Here is a 16,791-nt window from a genome sequence, read left to right on the forward strand (position 1 = left end):
GCCAAGAGCACTTTATTTATGTTTGGATGGAAGCACCCGCCTCGCTCTGGTTGGCACCGCGATGGCGCTGTCGTATTTGGCAGCCCTCACCATCCTTGTCCCCCGAACATACACTCTCCACAGGGTCTGTGCAGTATCTTCCATGTGTCTGTGTCTGTGTGTGCTAGCTTGTGAGTGTGTGTGGATTAGTCGCTCAGCATCCACACTTACAGGAGTGTGGATACTTTTCCTTCACCCTGATATGCACAGCCATGTTTTTCATGGGATGTATTTTTTTTGGGTCAGGATGGTCATGGTGAGAACTAACGAGAATGTGAACCGCAATTTGAGAAGTACTAGTTAAAACCACTTTGAATGATTCCAAACTTTTAAATACTTAAGGTCAAGGGATAGACATCTCAGAGCTCCTTAAATAAAATAAAAATACTCCAGGTCTTAAGATAAATACTATGCAAGTGGATAATCTCCCAGTTACAGAACTTACTACTTGAAAACATACTTATGATGTCACATGCAGAGCATGAGTGAGTCATGTATCAGGGTGTCTCTCTAATCTCCTCCTCTCTCCTCTCTCCTCCTTCCCTCTCTTTTTGCTCCTCCTCTCCTCATTCCTCCTCACCTCTTCTTTGGTCCAATCCCTGCCCCTTTTCCTCCTCTCTTCTGTTCACCATCTTCCTTCTTTCTCCCGCCTGCAATCTTTTCTTTTCCTCTTGGCATTTCTTCTCTTCTCCCCATCTCTTTCTCTCTCGTCATCGCGCCACCTCTATCATTCTCCACCTGTATCCCCTCCTCCGTCCTTCCTTTCTCTCATTGCCTCTTCCCCTAATCCCCCTTCTTTCCTCTGTATGCCTCCTCTACTCCTCTCTCCATCCCTCTCTCCATATCTCTCCTCTTTGTTTCAGGACAGAAACTCCCCTCCAGAACTCACAGTTCTGGGGTCGCCTCACATCTGCTGTCGGAGCAAGGTAAAGTAAGCAAACATCTCCAGGTCCACTAACAGGAACGATCAGCTTCGCTATTTTCTTCCATCTGCCCCCGTGTTTTTCTTTTCACCTCAAGAAACCGGCTGACCCTCCTCTGGATATAAATATATCATTTCTTTCACATATATTTATAAAGCAGAGTCTGTGTGAGTGGCCTTAAAAGGAAGTGAGGCCTAGTGTGCTGTTGTTCCCGGGGAGTCTGCAGAGACTCAAGCCCAGGATCCAGAGCCTGGGATTCTTCAGCTTGGAGAAGCCGGATGGTAAAGGGAAGGAGGAAGGGAGAGGAAAGCTGGAGGGACTGGAGAGGAAAGAAAGGCTGGATTGGACAAACGGGTTGGGCCGGCGACCAGAAGTCAGTCGAGTGGAGGGATGGAGAAAGGAGGGGTGAGAGAGAGAGAAGCTGGGTGGAGGGATGGCGAGAGGGTGGCTTGGTAGATGTCTGGCCGCCTTGACCAGATAAGGACTGATAGGGGGACTAATTTGGTCATGAGCAGCACGGCAGGATGACTAGGGGCTGAGAATAACATGGCAGACAGGAGGCCAGCCTGCCAGTCTGGGGCTGCAGCTTCTGATGGGGCAGTCTGCCAGTGTGTGTGTGTGTGTGTGTGTGTGTGTGTGTGTGTGTGTGGGTGGGTGTGTGTGTGTGTGAGTTTCTGTTGTTCCATCGGCGAGTCAGTCTGTCCGTCCATCCATCGGTCTGTATCCTTTCAGCCTCAGATGGCGTGAAGTTTCTTCAGCAGGTCAGCGACTCCTATGGAGAAGGCCATACCACTGCCCCCCCCCCCCCCACACACACACACACACACACACTCCTACCCTTCCCGTAGCCCCGCACTCCTGCCACCTCTGTCCCCCATCTCCACTGATAAACATGACAGAGACAGACAATGTTCAAAACGTCGACTGAGTGTGCTTCTCATGGGGCTCTGTCAGCAGAGAGAGGTGGCGACTGCTACTGAACTGTCCCCTCTGCCCCATCAGGCCTCTCCTCTCTGTGCCCCATCAGGCCCCTCCTCTCTGTGTCCCATCAGGCCCCTCCTCTCTGTGCCCCATCAGGCCTCTCCTCTGCCCCATCAGGCCCCTCCTCTCTGTGCCCCATCAGGCCTCTCCCCTCCTCTGCCCCATCAGGCCTCTCCTCTCTGTGGGTCCACAGTTGGCTGACTGGAGATCTTTACGTCTACAGGATGATACAGGACGTATGGTGAATACTTGGCTTTTCCCTCTTTTCTTTATAACGCCTTTCTCTGCAGGAGGTGGACATATTCATATTTAGTTTGTTCATAGGATGTCAAACCGGTTCCTGCCCTCCCCCTCTCCCCCTCTCCCCCTCTCCCCCTCTCCCCCTGTCTCTCCCTTGCCTTCCCCGTCACCCTTCTCCTCCTCACCCTTGCCCTCTCCCTTGCCCTCTCCCTTGCCCTCTCCCTTGCCCCTTGTATTTGACTCCCAGGCGGTATGTTCCCTCAAAGGGAGCCTGGTCCAGTTCAATTATCACATGATTATTCTATTACTTTATCCTATAGCTAATCCCCCATGTTTTTAAAGGTAAGTTCTGTTTGACTATTCAGCAAAGGCAAGGTGTATGTCAACTACAACAATAACAGACTTACAACACATACATGATCTCAGACCAGCCAGAACAGACCATACCAAACCGGGCCAAAGCAGGCTAGATCAGGCCAGGCCAAACTAGACCAGACCAGGACCAGTTCGGCATGTATACACTCGGTCTGTTTGGGGCCAGCGGCCCAGCTTGGCTCCCAGATTGAGAACAGCAGATCTGTGGTCAGAGTAGGCTGGGAATTGTCTGTGTCACACGTGTGTCGCCCGAACGGACAGATACACAGAGCAGCAGTCACAGACACATTCTTGGCTGCAGCCACTCTCCAAACACTTCTCTCTCTGTTCCCTCCTTTCTATCTATTCCTCTCTCTTATTCTCTCTTTCTCTCTTTCTCTCTTTCTCTCTTTCTCTCTTTCTCTCTCTCAGGCTAACCTATTTCTTTCTATATACTATATGTACGTATTTGTCACAAATTATTATCACTTCATCTCATGTTCTATTCCATATTTTCGATATTTCCCTATCTTTACATATTTCTGTACACATTGTGGCTTTTCGTAAATGGTATCTTCTCCTCACCCTTTCTTCCATCCAGTTCTTTGTCACACCACTCTGGACATCAAAGAGGAGGAGAGGAGAGGCCACCTGTCTCTTACACTAGGCTGAGAGGTCAACATTGTTGTGGAATATTCAGTGTTTCCCAACCACTCAGTGGAACTCCTTAGAAAAACTTACCTAGGGCTTTACAACCAAAACCCATTCTTGACTGAGAAAGGACGGACACAAATAGAAACCAGTCATTCTGTAAATCAGCAACATTTAAAAGGTTCTTCATGAGTTTTATTTGATTAGTGATATACAGAAAGGGTCACAGGCAGCGACACACACACAGCGACACGCACAGCGACTCGCACAGCAATACACACAGCAACACACACAGCAATACACTCAGACGAGCACACAGTCACACGGGCTCCCCGCATGCACCAAGAAGCCTACAGAAGCTAACTAGCACCCCCTTTTGAAATGTCTGTCCTGAAACACTCATCCAGAAATAACGAGAAGCATTTAGTAATCTCTCTGATCACTGTTGATGTTTATGAAGCTACTTTCGTTTTTTCACAGCTGACATCAAGGTAGGAAAATGCATTCTGATAAATAACAAAGGATTGAGTGATTACCATAATGAGTGATTGATTGAGCTTTAAGTGTGTACAACAGCAGGCTGTTGATGATGCTTCGTTCATGGCATTGGTTCGTATGTGTGTGTGCAGTGTGTTTATGTTTGTGTGTGTGCCAATAAAACAACAGCTCAGTTTTCATTAATTTGGATTATGAGTCTTACAACCCACAAGACACATCATGGACAAAAACATGTTTTGTAGAACAATAATTCTCCCCAAATGTAAAATCTATCATACTGGAAACCTAATTTCACAAACTGTCAGACCATTTTTGACTTTAGCTTAAAAATGTCCACTGTACAATGAGGTTATTAGCTTTTGAGTATAAATAACTACTTGCATTGTATAGCAGAGACTGTAAGTGGAATAGAGGCTGGATTCTTTACGTAGATAGAATATTAAACAGGTGTCTGCTTTGAAACTGTTACTTTGCAATAGACCTTGTAAACAACTAGCAACTAATTAACACCATGACATCAAAGAAAGAGATAGAAAGTGAGCGAGAGCAAGACACCGAGACAGAGAGAGAGGAGCTCCGCAAGGGGATGTAAAAGCAGGAATGCCTCCCTCCTCACCACACCCGTGTTGTCCCTCAGAGTGATCGTGGAGTCAGGCATTCATCCAGTCTGCCAACCAGTCAGCCAGTCATCCTGCCTGCTAGCCAGTCAGCCAGTCATCCATCCAGCCAGTCAACCCCCCCCCCCCCACACACACAACCTCCACCCCCCCCACCCCCCCCCCCACCACCCCACCCTCGTCCCCAAAACCAGAGCCATGACACCAGAGAGCAGTGTGGGAGAGGAGCGATAAGCAGCTCAGACAGGATCAGGGCTAGCAGGGGGGAAACAAGCACTCCTTCTCCCTTCTTTCCTTACTCCTCTCCTTTGTTCCTTTTCCTTCTCCTCTCCCTCTCCCTCTCGCTCTCCCTCTCCCCTCCCCTCCCCTCTCCTCTCCTCTCCTCTCCTCTCCTTCCTCCCCCCCCTCCCCTCCCATCCCCTCTCCTCCAACATGAATACATAGTTTGCCTCGATCTCGGAGTTTGGGAGCTGTGGAGGTCAAAGAGGAGACGGAGCAGGGCCTGGGCGGGGCAGCAGAGGGGAGGGCAGCAGAGGGGAGGGCAGGAGAGGGGAGGTGGAGGGGGCGGGTGAGCGTTAAGCCGGTCAGGTGCAGCGCCACCAGTGATCATTAGGGTTACAGCTGCTCAGGCCAGATTGCGTGCTGCCTGCACCAGGCGAGATGTCTCACCCAGGGAAAAGAGCGAGCATCTGTCTGTCCTTCCCCGTAGACACCAGCCTCCTACCAGCCTGTCCAACTCCAACCCAACTGGTAACAAGGTCACCTAGCCCGCTCCCTCTCTCACTCCCTCTCACTTGCACTCTCTTTCACTCAAACTCTATTCTGCACTTTCACAACTGCCTTTCCCTGTCTCTCTCCCTAAACAGGTTGTGAAAGCAGCACACATTTTCCAAATCTTATATTTAGAGGTGGATATGTAGGCTATGTATGTGACTGACAAGCTTTGTGTGGCCTACGGGTAGAATATCGTTTAGAAAATCACCCTGGATAAGGACAGCTTTCATTTTGATTTGCTGAGATTTTTTTTCTTCACACTATCACTGTTCACTGTTAATTACATTGTTTGATCTTGCTTGATAAAGGGACACTTTCAACGTTACAGGAAATTAATTGGCTCGGAGCACTACAGTTCCAGCAGTTACCCTACACCATTGTTTTGTCACAGAGTGGAACACAGCTATAGGCGTGATAAACACCCATTAAGCCCTGTTCATGGTAACATTGTTTTTTTACTAAACCGTTGACAATTTTTGAAATTCATGCATACGTAGTTAACTTGTATTTGTGCAAATACAAAGCCCATGTCTGCCTTTCCCATCAGTCTGCGTAGGGATTAGCCTCCATGTGAAAACGCTCGCCTTCATTTTCTTTCCAATTATTTGAAAGATACAAATTGAAAGAATATCCTTTGGGTGAATAGATGTTCTCCAAATGGAAAGCAATTAACCATTCTCTTTCTGAAAAAGTTAAATTTGTAAAGGCCAGTGCTAGGTTATTACAAGCTTGCCTAAGCAAGGAATCCAAGGTTAGCATTCACAAGGTATGCTTGCTAACAGGCTAATAGTGACAGAAAAATTACAAATATTACAGACAGTAAACTTGGCATAGATGTCTATCCCTCGCCTGACAGCTCTACTTTACTATTAAACTCACGCTTGATTTGTGGTCTTTCAGTCAACCTGAATGATATTCCTAATGGGGTTTTAAAAGACTGACAGGTGTGTGCCCATATGCAGTCAGTGCAGATTTATGAGAAGCTGTGTCCTTCACCAGAACAGAGACGTCTCTAGAACAAACATATGAGAACTGAGTTTCACCCAACCACAGATAGTATATGACCCTTCATTACTCCATCGTATATATCATCCTGCAGACATACCCACATAGCACAATTTAGGACAATTACACACGTTGAAATTATGAGCAAAAAGCATCACACCACATTGTTACATTGAATTAAGAAATTTGACATTTTGCAAGAATCATACAAACTGTTAGAAAACAATTTTGTCTTGTACAGTATTTATAACATTCTAAGTCTCCACTTAGCCTAAATATACACCAAAGACCAGCACTGAATAATAAAGGTAGATAGCTTGATCCACATCAAGATGTTAATGGTTTATCACAATGGCACCGTTTTAAGAAGGGGGTGTGAAAACAAGAAGCAAAACATGATCACTAGCATGGTAATAGCTAGCCTTCGATAGAGAAACAGCCATCCAAGCAATAACGCATTTAGACTGCCTCAGCTGTATGTAATTGTGGGCCAGGCTGAATGAGCTTGGCCCAGAGCAAACAGAAAGGCCTGGAAACAGGTGTGTGACACCAACTTTCTGCCTCGCAGGAGCAGAGAAAGCCTTTGGTCAAGGGTGTAGCACCTGGCCCATTGTTTCCTCACAAATGGCTTTTAAGTGCAAATTTCCGCTTGGTCCTAAAGGAGGCCAAGCCTTTAGACATGTTCTACTCATCTGAACCAATATCTGCTGCATCCACATTTGCATAATGGAGGGAATGCAAAACGAGGGCAAGCTTTGTCAGCCCACGACAAAAAGAAGAAAGAAAAGAGAGAAAAAGACTGATGTCACTGTTGAATTACATCTGCAGGACATAAAGGTGTCTTCAATCCATGCTCTGTCGCTTCTCAAGGACCCATCAATATGTCATCCATTAAGAATCAATTATGATCACCAAATTCAGCATATTGCCAAGTGTGCAATATGCTGCAAACCTAACAGAATGGTGCAATAGCAAGTCAACTATGAAGCATCACTAGGAAAGATAACAAAGAAACAGTCAGAGAGACAGCGATCCGCTTCAGCATCGTACTCCCTTTCATCTTTTGTGAACTTGTTCCAGTCAAACAGAGAAACATCTGCTCTTGGGTTTGGCTCCATATTTTAAGGACAAAGAAATGTGATATTACATAATTTTCTCATTTGTCTTCTGTTTGTGTCATCTGGAACTTCAGTAACTAACTGGAATGACAGGGGAGTCCAGGAGACATCTTTAGAAAGCCAATACAAAGGGCAGTGTGGTTGCAAAGTCACAAGCCCAAAACCAATGTCCAGTAGTGGACATAAATGAATTGCTGTGTCTCAAGAGGATATAGCAACTTGCCAAAACATGATCTTAATACCAGCTCTGTTTGTGGACGGGACTCCTGTCCACAAACATCAAACCGTAATGCTTGATGTTTAATACAGAGTGTATTGCTACTGGGTTACATCATGTATTTCCACATCTCGTTCCACATAAGCTCAGGGTTAGTAAGTGGCAGGCTTGTCTGCTGTGATGTGCAACATCACATGATGAAATCATCTCCACCTCACATCAGGCAAATTGTTACAACGGTTGAATGCCAGCACAAACACAAGTGCCATCCCAAACCACAGGAAACTCAAATGAAATGTTTAACATTCACGTTTGTACTAACATTACATTTACACTTCCTAACAACTAACCAAGAACTAAGCCATAATAAATGACACTATTGAAATACATAAAGCACATATGAAGTATCTCTTATACAGCCAGATGCTATAAAAGGCCAAATTATTGTATTTCCGACTAGTTTCCAGATTCAGTATTAACGGCCGTGCCAGAGATGGTGTGTGTTGGTGCTGCTAACTTCCTGATGTGTCTGCAGCTGTGCTCTGCAACCTGCAAGCCCCTCATCTAAGCATCAGCAGCCCCAACTCCCAGCCCACCCCAGCACTGTGGTGGGCAGGGGGGGGGGTGCACTGCAGACTGCAAGACTCCACTGCCCTGCATGAGCACATGTCTTCCCATCTCTGTACAGGGCTGTGACTCATACTGGTATCAGGGTGGTTTCACTGCAGTCTGCAGTTGGCCAAATGCATTTCAGGTGATACATGATAATAAGTCCCCACTGCACAGTATCGGCAGCGATTACATTTTTTCCCCCTGCAATTACATTTACATTTGAGCGATAGACAATGTTTCATACAGTTTACCTATATTTTGTTCCAGTTGTTCATCCATTCCTTATCTTTTATGAGAAAACCTCATAAATGGTAAGTGGTCCCCATAGAGAGAGAGAGAGAGAGAGAGAGAGACAGAGAGAGAGACAGAGAAATAGAGAGAGAGAGATATTAAGGTGCTTCACAACGCTTCCTTCTCCCTCTGCTCTCATCAGAGTCTGCCTCTCTAGATGTGAAGGTATGCTGCTACAGGGTGATCTTCCAGTAAGCTGTTGCACAGTAACACTGTTTATCAGTCACTGGCACCATTACACCCTGGGTGTTTATACTGGGCTTAATCTCCTTGATCTTTTTACACCGCAAAACACATCCACATAAACTCAAACACGGACAAACACGCCGAGAGGCAAACCTTGTCGCCTTGTTCTCCAAGAAGGTAGATTATCCATGAATGAGCAGGGAAATTTCTCCGGGGATACTTTGGCACAGAGTAATAAAAGTCGTAGTGTTGCGTTTGCCAAGCAGAGACATCTGGTCACCTTATCACAGATAAGTGGGGGTTAGTCCTGGCATCTGCTTGAATTAATCCATTTTGCAAACACAGTTATCCTAATCCTCTAAATATGTTGTTTCAGAGCAGTAATGCTCAACTATCGTAAGAATTGAAACTTTCTTCTGCCGGTGTGAGGGAGAATCCTTCATCCCTCGCGTTCTGAAACGCAGGCACACTAGCGCCGTCACCCACAGGAGAGGGTCCAAGTGATGTCGCAACCTGCCCTCCGCATGGTGCAGAGGTGGGCCACTCGCCCCACCTCCACGCCGTCCCATCCCTGCATGAATATTCATGGTCGGATTTCTCTTTTGTTGCCTGCCTAGTCAGCAGTCAGTGAACACATGGTGTGTGTTGGCAGCACCACGGCTAGGTAGAGGGGCCGCGGACGGAGGCAGTGGCAGGAACCAGGACCTGTGAGGCTGACTGACATTTCCATCTGTGGCGAGGCCTGGTAATTATCGGGGAGAGAGGCGCCCGCAGCAGCGCGCCATCTGCTCGGGGAGATGGCTCAATGAGGTATGAGAGCGAGCGGGCTCTGGCGGGCCACTGCCTGCCTCTGACATGAGGGCTCGCATCTGCTGCCCAGGAGCCAGGACGCCCGGCACAACCAGCCTGTGTGCCCGCCTGGCTGTCTGCCTACCTGTCTCTCCGCCCGCCTGTCTCTCTGCATGCTTCTCAGTCTGACGGTCTCTCTGCCCTCCTGTCTCTCTGTTGGTCTCTGTGCCTGCCTTTCTGCCTGCCTGTCATGTCAACTGCCTGTCTTTGCCAGTCTGTCTGCTTGTCTCTGGGCCTGCCTGTCTCTTTGTTTATCTCTGGGCCTGCCTGCTTATCTGCCTATCTGTTGTCTGTCTCTTTTTCATTCCGTTTTTTTCTGGTGCTTTTCTGGTGCCTGTCCCCCCCACCTGCCCACCTGTCTCTCTGCTTAACTTCCTGCTGGCCTGTCTCTCCCCCTGCCTGCCTGCCTGCTTCTGTGTATCTGTCTTAGTCTGCCAGAAGAACAGGGGGAGAAGGAGGCGGAGATGAGGAGAGAGGAGCTAACAGGAGGGGGGAGAGCAGCAAAGAGCCCCTCTCTGACTGCCTCAGAAAGCACCTCCATCCATCCCCACCCTCACTGTTGGAAGTGGAAGTCTGTCAAAATTACACTTGGAGAACATCATAGTCCTCTCTGAAATCTTCAGATACTATACACAATCACAGCTTTAAGTTGCCATGGGTTGGTTTGTCGGTTAACAGTATCCGTTAGGTTATTGTGTGTTTGTGTGTGTACGAGTGTGTGTCTGAGAATGTGCATTTGAGCAAATGTGATACCACATTGAGACTGTTTCTGTTGCACTTCTGACTCATCTGCTTAGCACAGCTTTGCAACACTGGTGGGTCGTGGGAGTCCAACGGCATTACACATAGCATACCATCATCCGTCTCTCCCTTCTTCCCTCTGTCCCTGCTTGCCTCTGTTCCTTCCTATCACACCTGTCAGGTGTGCCTGTACACTCAGCACTACTCCGTCCAAGTTCTGTTCTGTTCTGATGTGCTCTGTTCCTGGCCACAGCCCATAGAACCTTCAAGTCTGAACAGAAAACACAGAGCTCCACAGTGAGCCCCTAAATCACAACCAGGAGCCAAGGTGGCCTAATGCTACTATCCACAAAGACAGCTGTGTCTGTGTGTTTGTGTGTGTGTTTGTATGTGGGTGTCTGTGCTATTTGCCGTCAAACACACCTAGCAAATAGGACACAATACAAGTCATTTTTGTCATTCAAATAAGACTGATGTATACAGACAAAATACTTCAAGTCCTGACCTTTAGGGACAGACTTATGCTTTTTTTGTGCAACTTAAAAGTAACAGATGCAGCACACAAGCGAAGCTATTTCTGAATCTTCCTTTATTTTGTTCTATAACATTCTTCAAATCCCAGTTGTTGAGGAAGTAGTTTTTACCTCTGTGAAGTGATGTTTTCATCCACTTCTGTTGCACACACAACTGTTAAATCACTTAGTCCCACTTGAGGCTCTCGTAGAGAGAGAGAGAGAGAGAGAGAGAGAGAGAGAGAGAGAGAGAGAGAGAGAGAGACAGAGAGAGAGAGAGAGAGAGAGAGAGAGAGAGAGAGAGAGAGAGAGAGAGAGAGAGAGAGAGAGAGAGAGAGAGAGAGAGGAGCACAGCCCCATCACAGGATTTTGTCAGACTGTTTCGACAGATTGGTAGAATACAAAATGCAGTGGGGGGCTCTGATGTGGCGATAAAGCACTTGCCTTTGATCGTACTCTGCTCTTTTTTTTACTCCCCTGCACATGTGCATGTCAAAATCAATTACGAGGAGATGCGCTAGCAACCGGAATACTAACTTTGTTAGTTTACCAACAAGCCAATCACCACTGCAATTGTAAGCCTGGTGACATACACTTGCAAATCCACATCACCTGTACGCAAACATCTCCAAGGTGTGTCAAAGACAAAACGAAGAAACATCTAAAGTAAAATAAAAGACATTCATGCGAACATTCCTTCCACATCTGTCAATTACCTTCACAAAAAGGAACCTCTTTGATAAGGAAAATCTGAATGTTCCCCTCCCTTGCCTTGTAGAGTGGCTTTTTCAGAAGTCGTAGCACTTATAAGAAATTTGTGACAGCATCAACAGCGCGTATTCCCCATTCAGAGACATTAACTCTGTGCCATGTGTCTAACAAACGGAGGCCATGCTGCAGCCCTTAATGACAAGGCAGCTCGGCTCCTCTCCTCTCCCCCTCGCTCGCTTCAAATTGCTCTCTAAATGAAGTACAGCTGTGTGGACCAGGTGCTGCCATCCCCCTCTTTCAGAAAGAACAGGAAATTATAAAATCCCCAAATCCTTCACAAACGGGCAGGAGGGAGGCTGGCGCACGACTCGTACGGTCTGCCGTTCCTCTCTCTCTCTCTCTCTCTCTCTCTCTCTCTCTCTCTCTCTCTCTCTCTCTCTCTCTCTCTCTCTCGCTGGTGCACTCATACTTTTTACCGGTTTGTAGCCTAATCCATGCACCTGGCCCCCACCACCAACCTACAAGATGGCTTACATCTTTTCATAGTTGGTTCATAGATGTACAACTTAGCTTACATCATTGTACAACCTTAAAAACATGAACAGTATGAACTGTTTACATACAGTATTAGATACTGTATATATATATATTCTAGACTCTTGTATCAGAAAAAAAGCAATTTCATGCCATGCTCCATGCTAAAAACATGTATTGTTATGAGTCAAAAACAGTACTCTAAAAGACCAGGAGTGTAACAAAGCCTGTACTTGCAACTCCTCTCAGACATCTCTCCAGAAGCACAGTCCCTAAATATCTCCACCTCTTCACTGTATGCTGCTCTGCTCCAGAGGAACAGTAAAACAGGGGCCAAAACAACAGAAGCCTGCCTCATGTTTAGTGGATGTGCAGCTGTCAATGTCTCCATTAGGGTCCCAGGTCTGCACTAGAGAACCCTCTCGTCAGCCCTGATTCATCTGCCTGTCCCAGCTGCCACATTACCAGGGGCAAGCCCCATCCAGCCCCTTCCAGCCCAGGCTCCACACAGACAGATGTGCTCCTCCTACATGGCCTATGGGTCAACACATGGTGAAGGTAGAGGCAATAAATGAATTATATCCTGTTTAGCATAAAGACAGAGGTTCAAGATCATCAGTCACTGCTATGATATGAGGTTATTGTCGGTACTGTTCAGTGGGTTTTCCAGCCAAGAAATCCACAACAATATTGAAACTATGCCTTTATGTGCCGATAAAAGTTTTCAGTTTCTCATGAATTCAATAAGGAATGACTGAACAAGAATGCATTGAATTGTGGTTAAAGAATGAGCAGAGTTATTTCTATGCTGATTAATCATTTAAAATCATACACAAACACAAATACAGATGCTTAATAGAGCTCTGCAGTGTATTCTGTCTATATATGTGCCAAAAGACCTTTTTTCCCCCTGTTCCATTCCTTGTTCAGTACGCTTGCATGTGCGTACCCGGTGCCCTGGCTCCCTCTTCCCCTCTTTCAAATGCAATGCCAACTACCGAGGGCCCAGGTGTACGCTCCCCTTATCTATTCCACTAACAAGCATGCTTACTGGGATCACAGGGGCTCCCTGGCTTCCTTTAAAGTCCCCCTCTGCAGCCGAGGATGACCTGAATTTGAGACAAGCAACCCCCTGCTGATAGCAGGGTAACCTCCAATGGGCAGTCTCACTCCTAGACTTGGCCGGTGCTCCGCCAGGGAAGGGGGGTGGGGGGCTCTTTGAAATGCCAGAGTTGCGTGAAGGATTGAGAAGCAGGACAGAATCAAAGGGTTTTGATAGGGGAAGGAACGGAGCGGAGGGAAAAATGGAATGTGAGAATTGGAGATGAGGTGGCGGGAAAAAAATGTGTGGGTTACGAATGCACCGTGAACAAAGAACACTTCAGAGACAGAGAGAAAACGATAAAGAGAGAGAGTGTGTGTGTGTGTGTCTATGAGTGTGCGGGAGAAACTTATGTGTGTGTGTGTGTTTGACAGAGGCCTATATATCATACAGTATCCATGCTTTAAAAGGAATGACATGTTGCCACTTCTCTGTACTACAAAGCAGATCTCTTACAGTACATAGAGTACACATCACATCGCAGTAAAGCAGATCCCCCATATCTAAAACAACATGTCACCAACCATTTATCCCTCAGCTACACACCAGGGCCTTGCTGTTCACATCAAAGAGCCATAGATACCATCTAAGACATAGCATATGTCTTTCCCATGGAATTGCACAACCATCCCCATGCAGGAATTTGCAGTCCTTTTGTGTTAGGAAGCTATTTTATCATTTTTCCAGGTGTGTGTGTTCCACTGGGGACGGGAAACAGAGTAGCGTGTGTGTGTTTTGGAAAGAGAGAGGAGGATGTATCAATCTTTCGGGGGTAAAGAGAAGAGCATTGAGATGTGAATGTGGTCGTAACAATGGCTGTTGGTGGTTGTGAAGGCAGCTGTGGACTCTTATGTGCAGGTGGTCTTGAGGACCAAGGATTCTGGGGCTTCAGTAAGAGACCCCCCGGCTGCCAAGTCCCTCTGTAGGTACATGAGGGGGAAATGGGACCAGTCTATTTACTGGAACACATGGACATCCATGGTAGCACATGAATAATGCATGGAATTGTGAATTGTGATATATACTGGATCGGATGGGTTTCAGTGGTGCCATTGATGTATGTGAGACTATTTTTGTTAGGATCACACACCTACAGTTCAATCAGGAGGTGGGTTTCATGTAAAGCTGAAGACACACACACAGACAGAGACACACACATTCTTTCCTCTTCATCCTTCTCACACCCACAGTAGGAGAGAGAGAGAGAGAGAGAGAGAGACCGACAAAAGGAAAGAGTGACATTTTTGTGACGGCCATTCACTCCTCAGTCTCTTCCTCCAGCTCCATTCTCCTCTGAAGCAAAGCGATTTCCATGGTTTAATGATGCGTCTGCAGCAGCCAGCCGACCAGCCAGCCAGCCAGCAAGCCAGCAAGCCAGCCAGCCAGCCAGCCAGCCAGCAAGCCAGCAAGCCAGCCAGCCAGCCAGCCAGCCAGCAAGCCAGCAAGCCAGCAAGCCAGCCAGCAAGCCATCCAGCCAGCAAGCCAGCCAGCCAGCCAGCCAGCCAGCCAGCCAGCCAACCAGCAAGCCAGCCAGCCAGCCAGCAAGCCAGCAAGCCAGCAAGCCAGCAAGCCAGCAAGCCAGCAAGCCAGCCAGCCAGCCAACCAGCAAGCCAGCCAGCCAGCCAGCAAGCCAGCAAGCCAGCAAGCCAGCCAGCCAGTGAGAAAGTGCTGGGTGATAATAAAGCCTTATGCTACTTCAAAGCCCCAGAGTCATATCAAGTTACCACCAATACCGCCTAAATGGAGATGCAAATTACCTTCCACCATTCACACCAAACTACGACAGCAGATAAAGTTAAGTTGAGTTTTGCCCCTGAAATCCATCACAGAAGGTCAAACTCCAAGGATACAAGGTGGCAGGTAGATAGCAACATTACCCGGATTGCTCAAATCAAGTCCTGTGTATCAAGGTTAAAAGGTCACAGAGCTTAGATTCTATTTTGGTGTTTTGGAACTCGGCAGCCAAGGTGGCGGTGTCAGTGTGTGAGCCGCTGCTAGCTATTGGCCCTGGTAGCCCACCTTGTAATTGGCGCACTGGGCTGGTTTAGTAACCGTATGAGTGGCACTCTCCCTGGGATGGTCTGGCGAGAGAGGTGGGTGAATGTGTGTGGAGCTGGTTGCCTGGGGCGCTAGCCTTGTAAGAGAAACTTACTGAGACCAAGTAGATGGAGAGAAACACATTATTAGGTTCATGATGACAATGTCTCCACACACGTCTATACAGTGTAGTACAGTACGTACTAGAATGCCCTTCCACAGAAAAATGTCTTGTCTCTTTACTTAACTCTACCAAGGCTTTTCCTACTATAAGTCTCCTCCAGCTGTGGACTTCACTCTGACTGGAGTGGTCCTCTTCCTTCTACTTGGCTAGAAGCCTGGTGAGAAGCATCCATCCAGGCAGCAAGCCAGCCAGCCAGTGAGCTACCTACTCAGCTCCAGCCAGCCACCTACTGTACCCAGCCAGCCAGGCTGTTCTTCAGGCATGTCCTCATGCAGAACACAGATGGTTATTATGGAGCTGCACATACATTGATTATGTTGGAAATTAACTGTTGCTGTCAAAGGCAGCCGCCAACCTGTCCCACTGTGTCCCTCCGCCCACTGATGCATAGCATCCAGCTGATGAGCCAGATGTTACGCTGCGCACTCCTCTTTTTAAGGTCAGTGCAGAAGTGGCGAGGGGCTCCCTCTCACTCCCTTTGTAGTTGGAATCAGGGCCCTCTTGCCATTTGGTGGGATTGCGCCATCCTATTGAGTTGTATATTGGGGTTGGGTGGTGATGATGCTTACAGGCTGGAACGGTTACGATGATATTAAAACAATCATCCGTGTCGTTTAATTGTGTAGTTGCCTTGATTGATTGAGGCAGTATTTTTCGGGATCAAAAGATAACATCATGGGTCTAATTCCTTGGATCTCCCCTCCTTTTAGGGTTGATTACCTTTTCATTTCCCGGCCCTGGAGATGCACACGTGTCTGGAATGGGTCACAGGTGACTGTTGGGTTTAAACGTGTGCACAGATCCATTAAGGAAAATCACTTACGCTGAATTACATCGTACAAGTATGGAGGATGGATTCGGCCTATCAAATGTGCCAGGCAACAATGTATCCTACAGAATCACAGAGCCAAGAGGCTCCAAACTAGTCCCTGAGTGGCTGACCCCTCCAGAAGCCCATGCCAGACTTGCATAGGTAAGCATGGGTGGGGCAGGGTGGCTGTAATAGCCCTCTCCAAAAATGCAGATCTGCAAAATTCCAGACCTGAGGATACGTGTGTGTGTGTGTGTGTGTGTGTCAGTGTGTGCTGTCATCCAAAGCTGACCTTGATTCCCAGCCCATTCCTGGATGTAACAGTATGCATGGCAGGGTTCTGGAGGCTGCCAGAGAAGAAGCCAAACAGGATGAAGAGACCCCTTGGGATTTCATACACACACACACAAACCCACACACCTCCCGAAAACAACCATGGATCCAGTCAGCATCACAGGCAAGATATCTTAACATCGAAAAGGCAAACAATAAAGCCAGACAATGACAGTAGTAAGAACTAGCACGTGTACAGCTTTAAAACACAGAGAGAATTCGAGAAACAGAGGAAGCTTTGCTTATGAAAAACCACTTCCCCAAAAATCCCTCGCATTGAACACTCAGTCAACTAAAGCTTTGGGAAATGATCATATTACCGTTATTATCTCACTGCAGCTGTGAAATATGATAATGCACTATTACTAGTTTGCAGTGCCTTGAGAGTTCATACAACTCAGTCCCTTACTCAGTACCATGTTACACTGAATCATCTGCTGTGCTGTAGCTCCAATCGGAGTCCAGCTTGCT

At 47.2% G+C, this 16,791-nt stretch overlaps 1 long non-coding RNA gene across 1 annotated transcript in view; it reads left to right on the plus strand.

The window, feature by feature from the left end:
* The first annotated feature begins 934 nt into the window (after positions 1 to 934).
* The window catches only part of LOC134026749 (uncharacterized), a 45,933-nt gene continuing 30,076 nt past the window's right edge, over positions 935 to 16,791 (plus strand). The window contains exon 1 of the long non-coding RNA XR_009931377.1: positions 935 to 965. This is a non-coding gene — a long non-coding RNA (uncharacterized LOC134026749). The remainder of the gene's footprint in view (positions 966 to 16,791) is intronic.

The sequence above is a fragment of the Osmerus eperlanus genome, chromosome 9 (assembly GCF_963692335.1).
Source record: "Osmerus eperlanus chromosome 9, fOsmEpe2.1, whole genome shotgun sequence".
NCBI lineage: Eukaryota > Metazoa > Chordata > Actinopteri > Osmeriformes > Osmeridae > Osmerus > Osmerus eperlanus.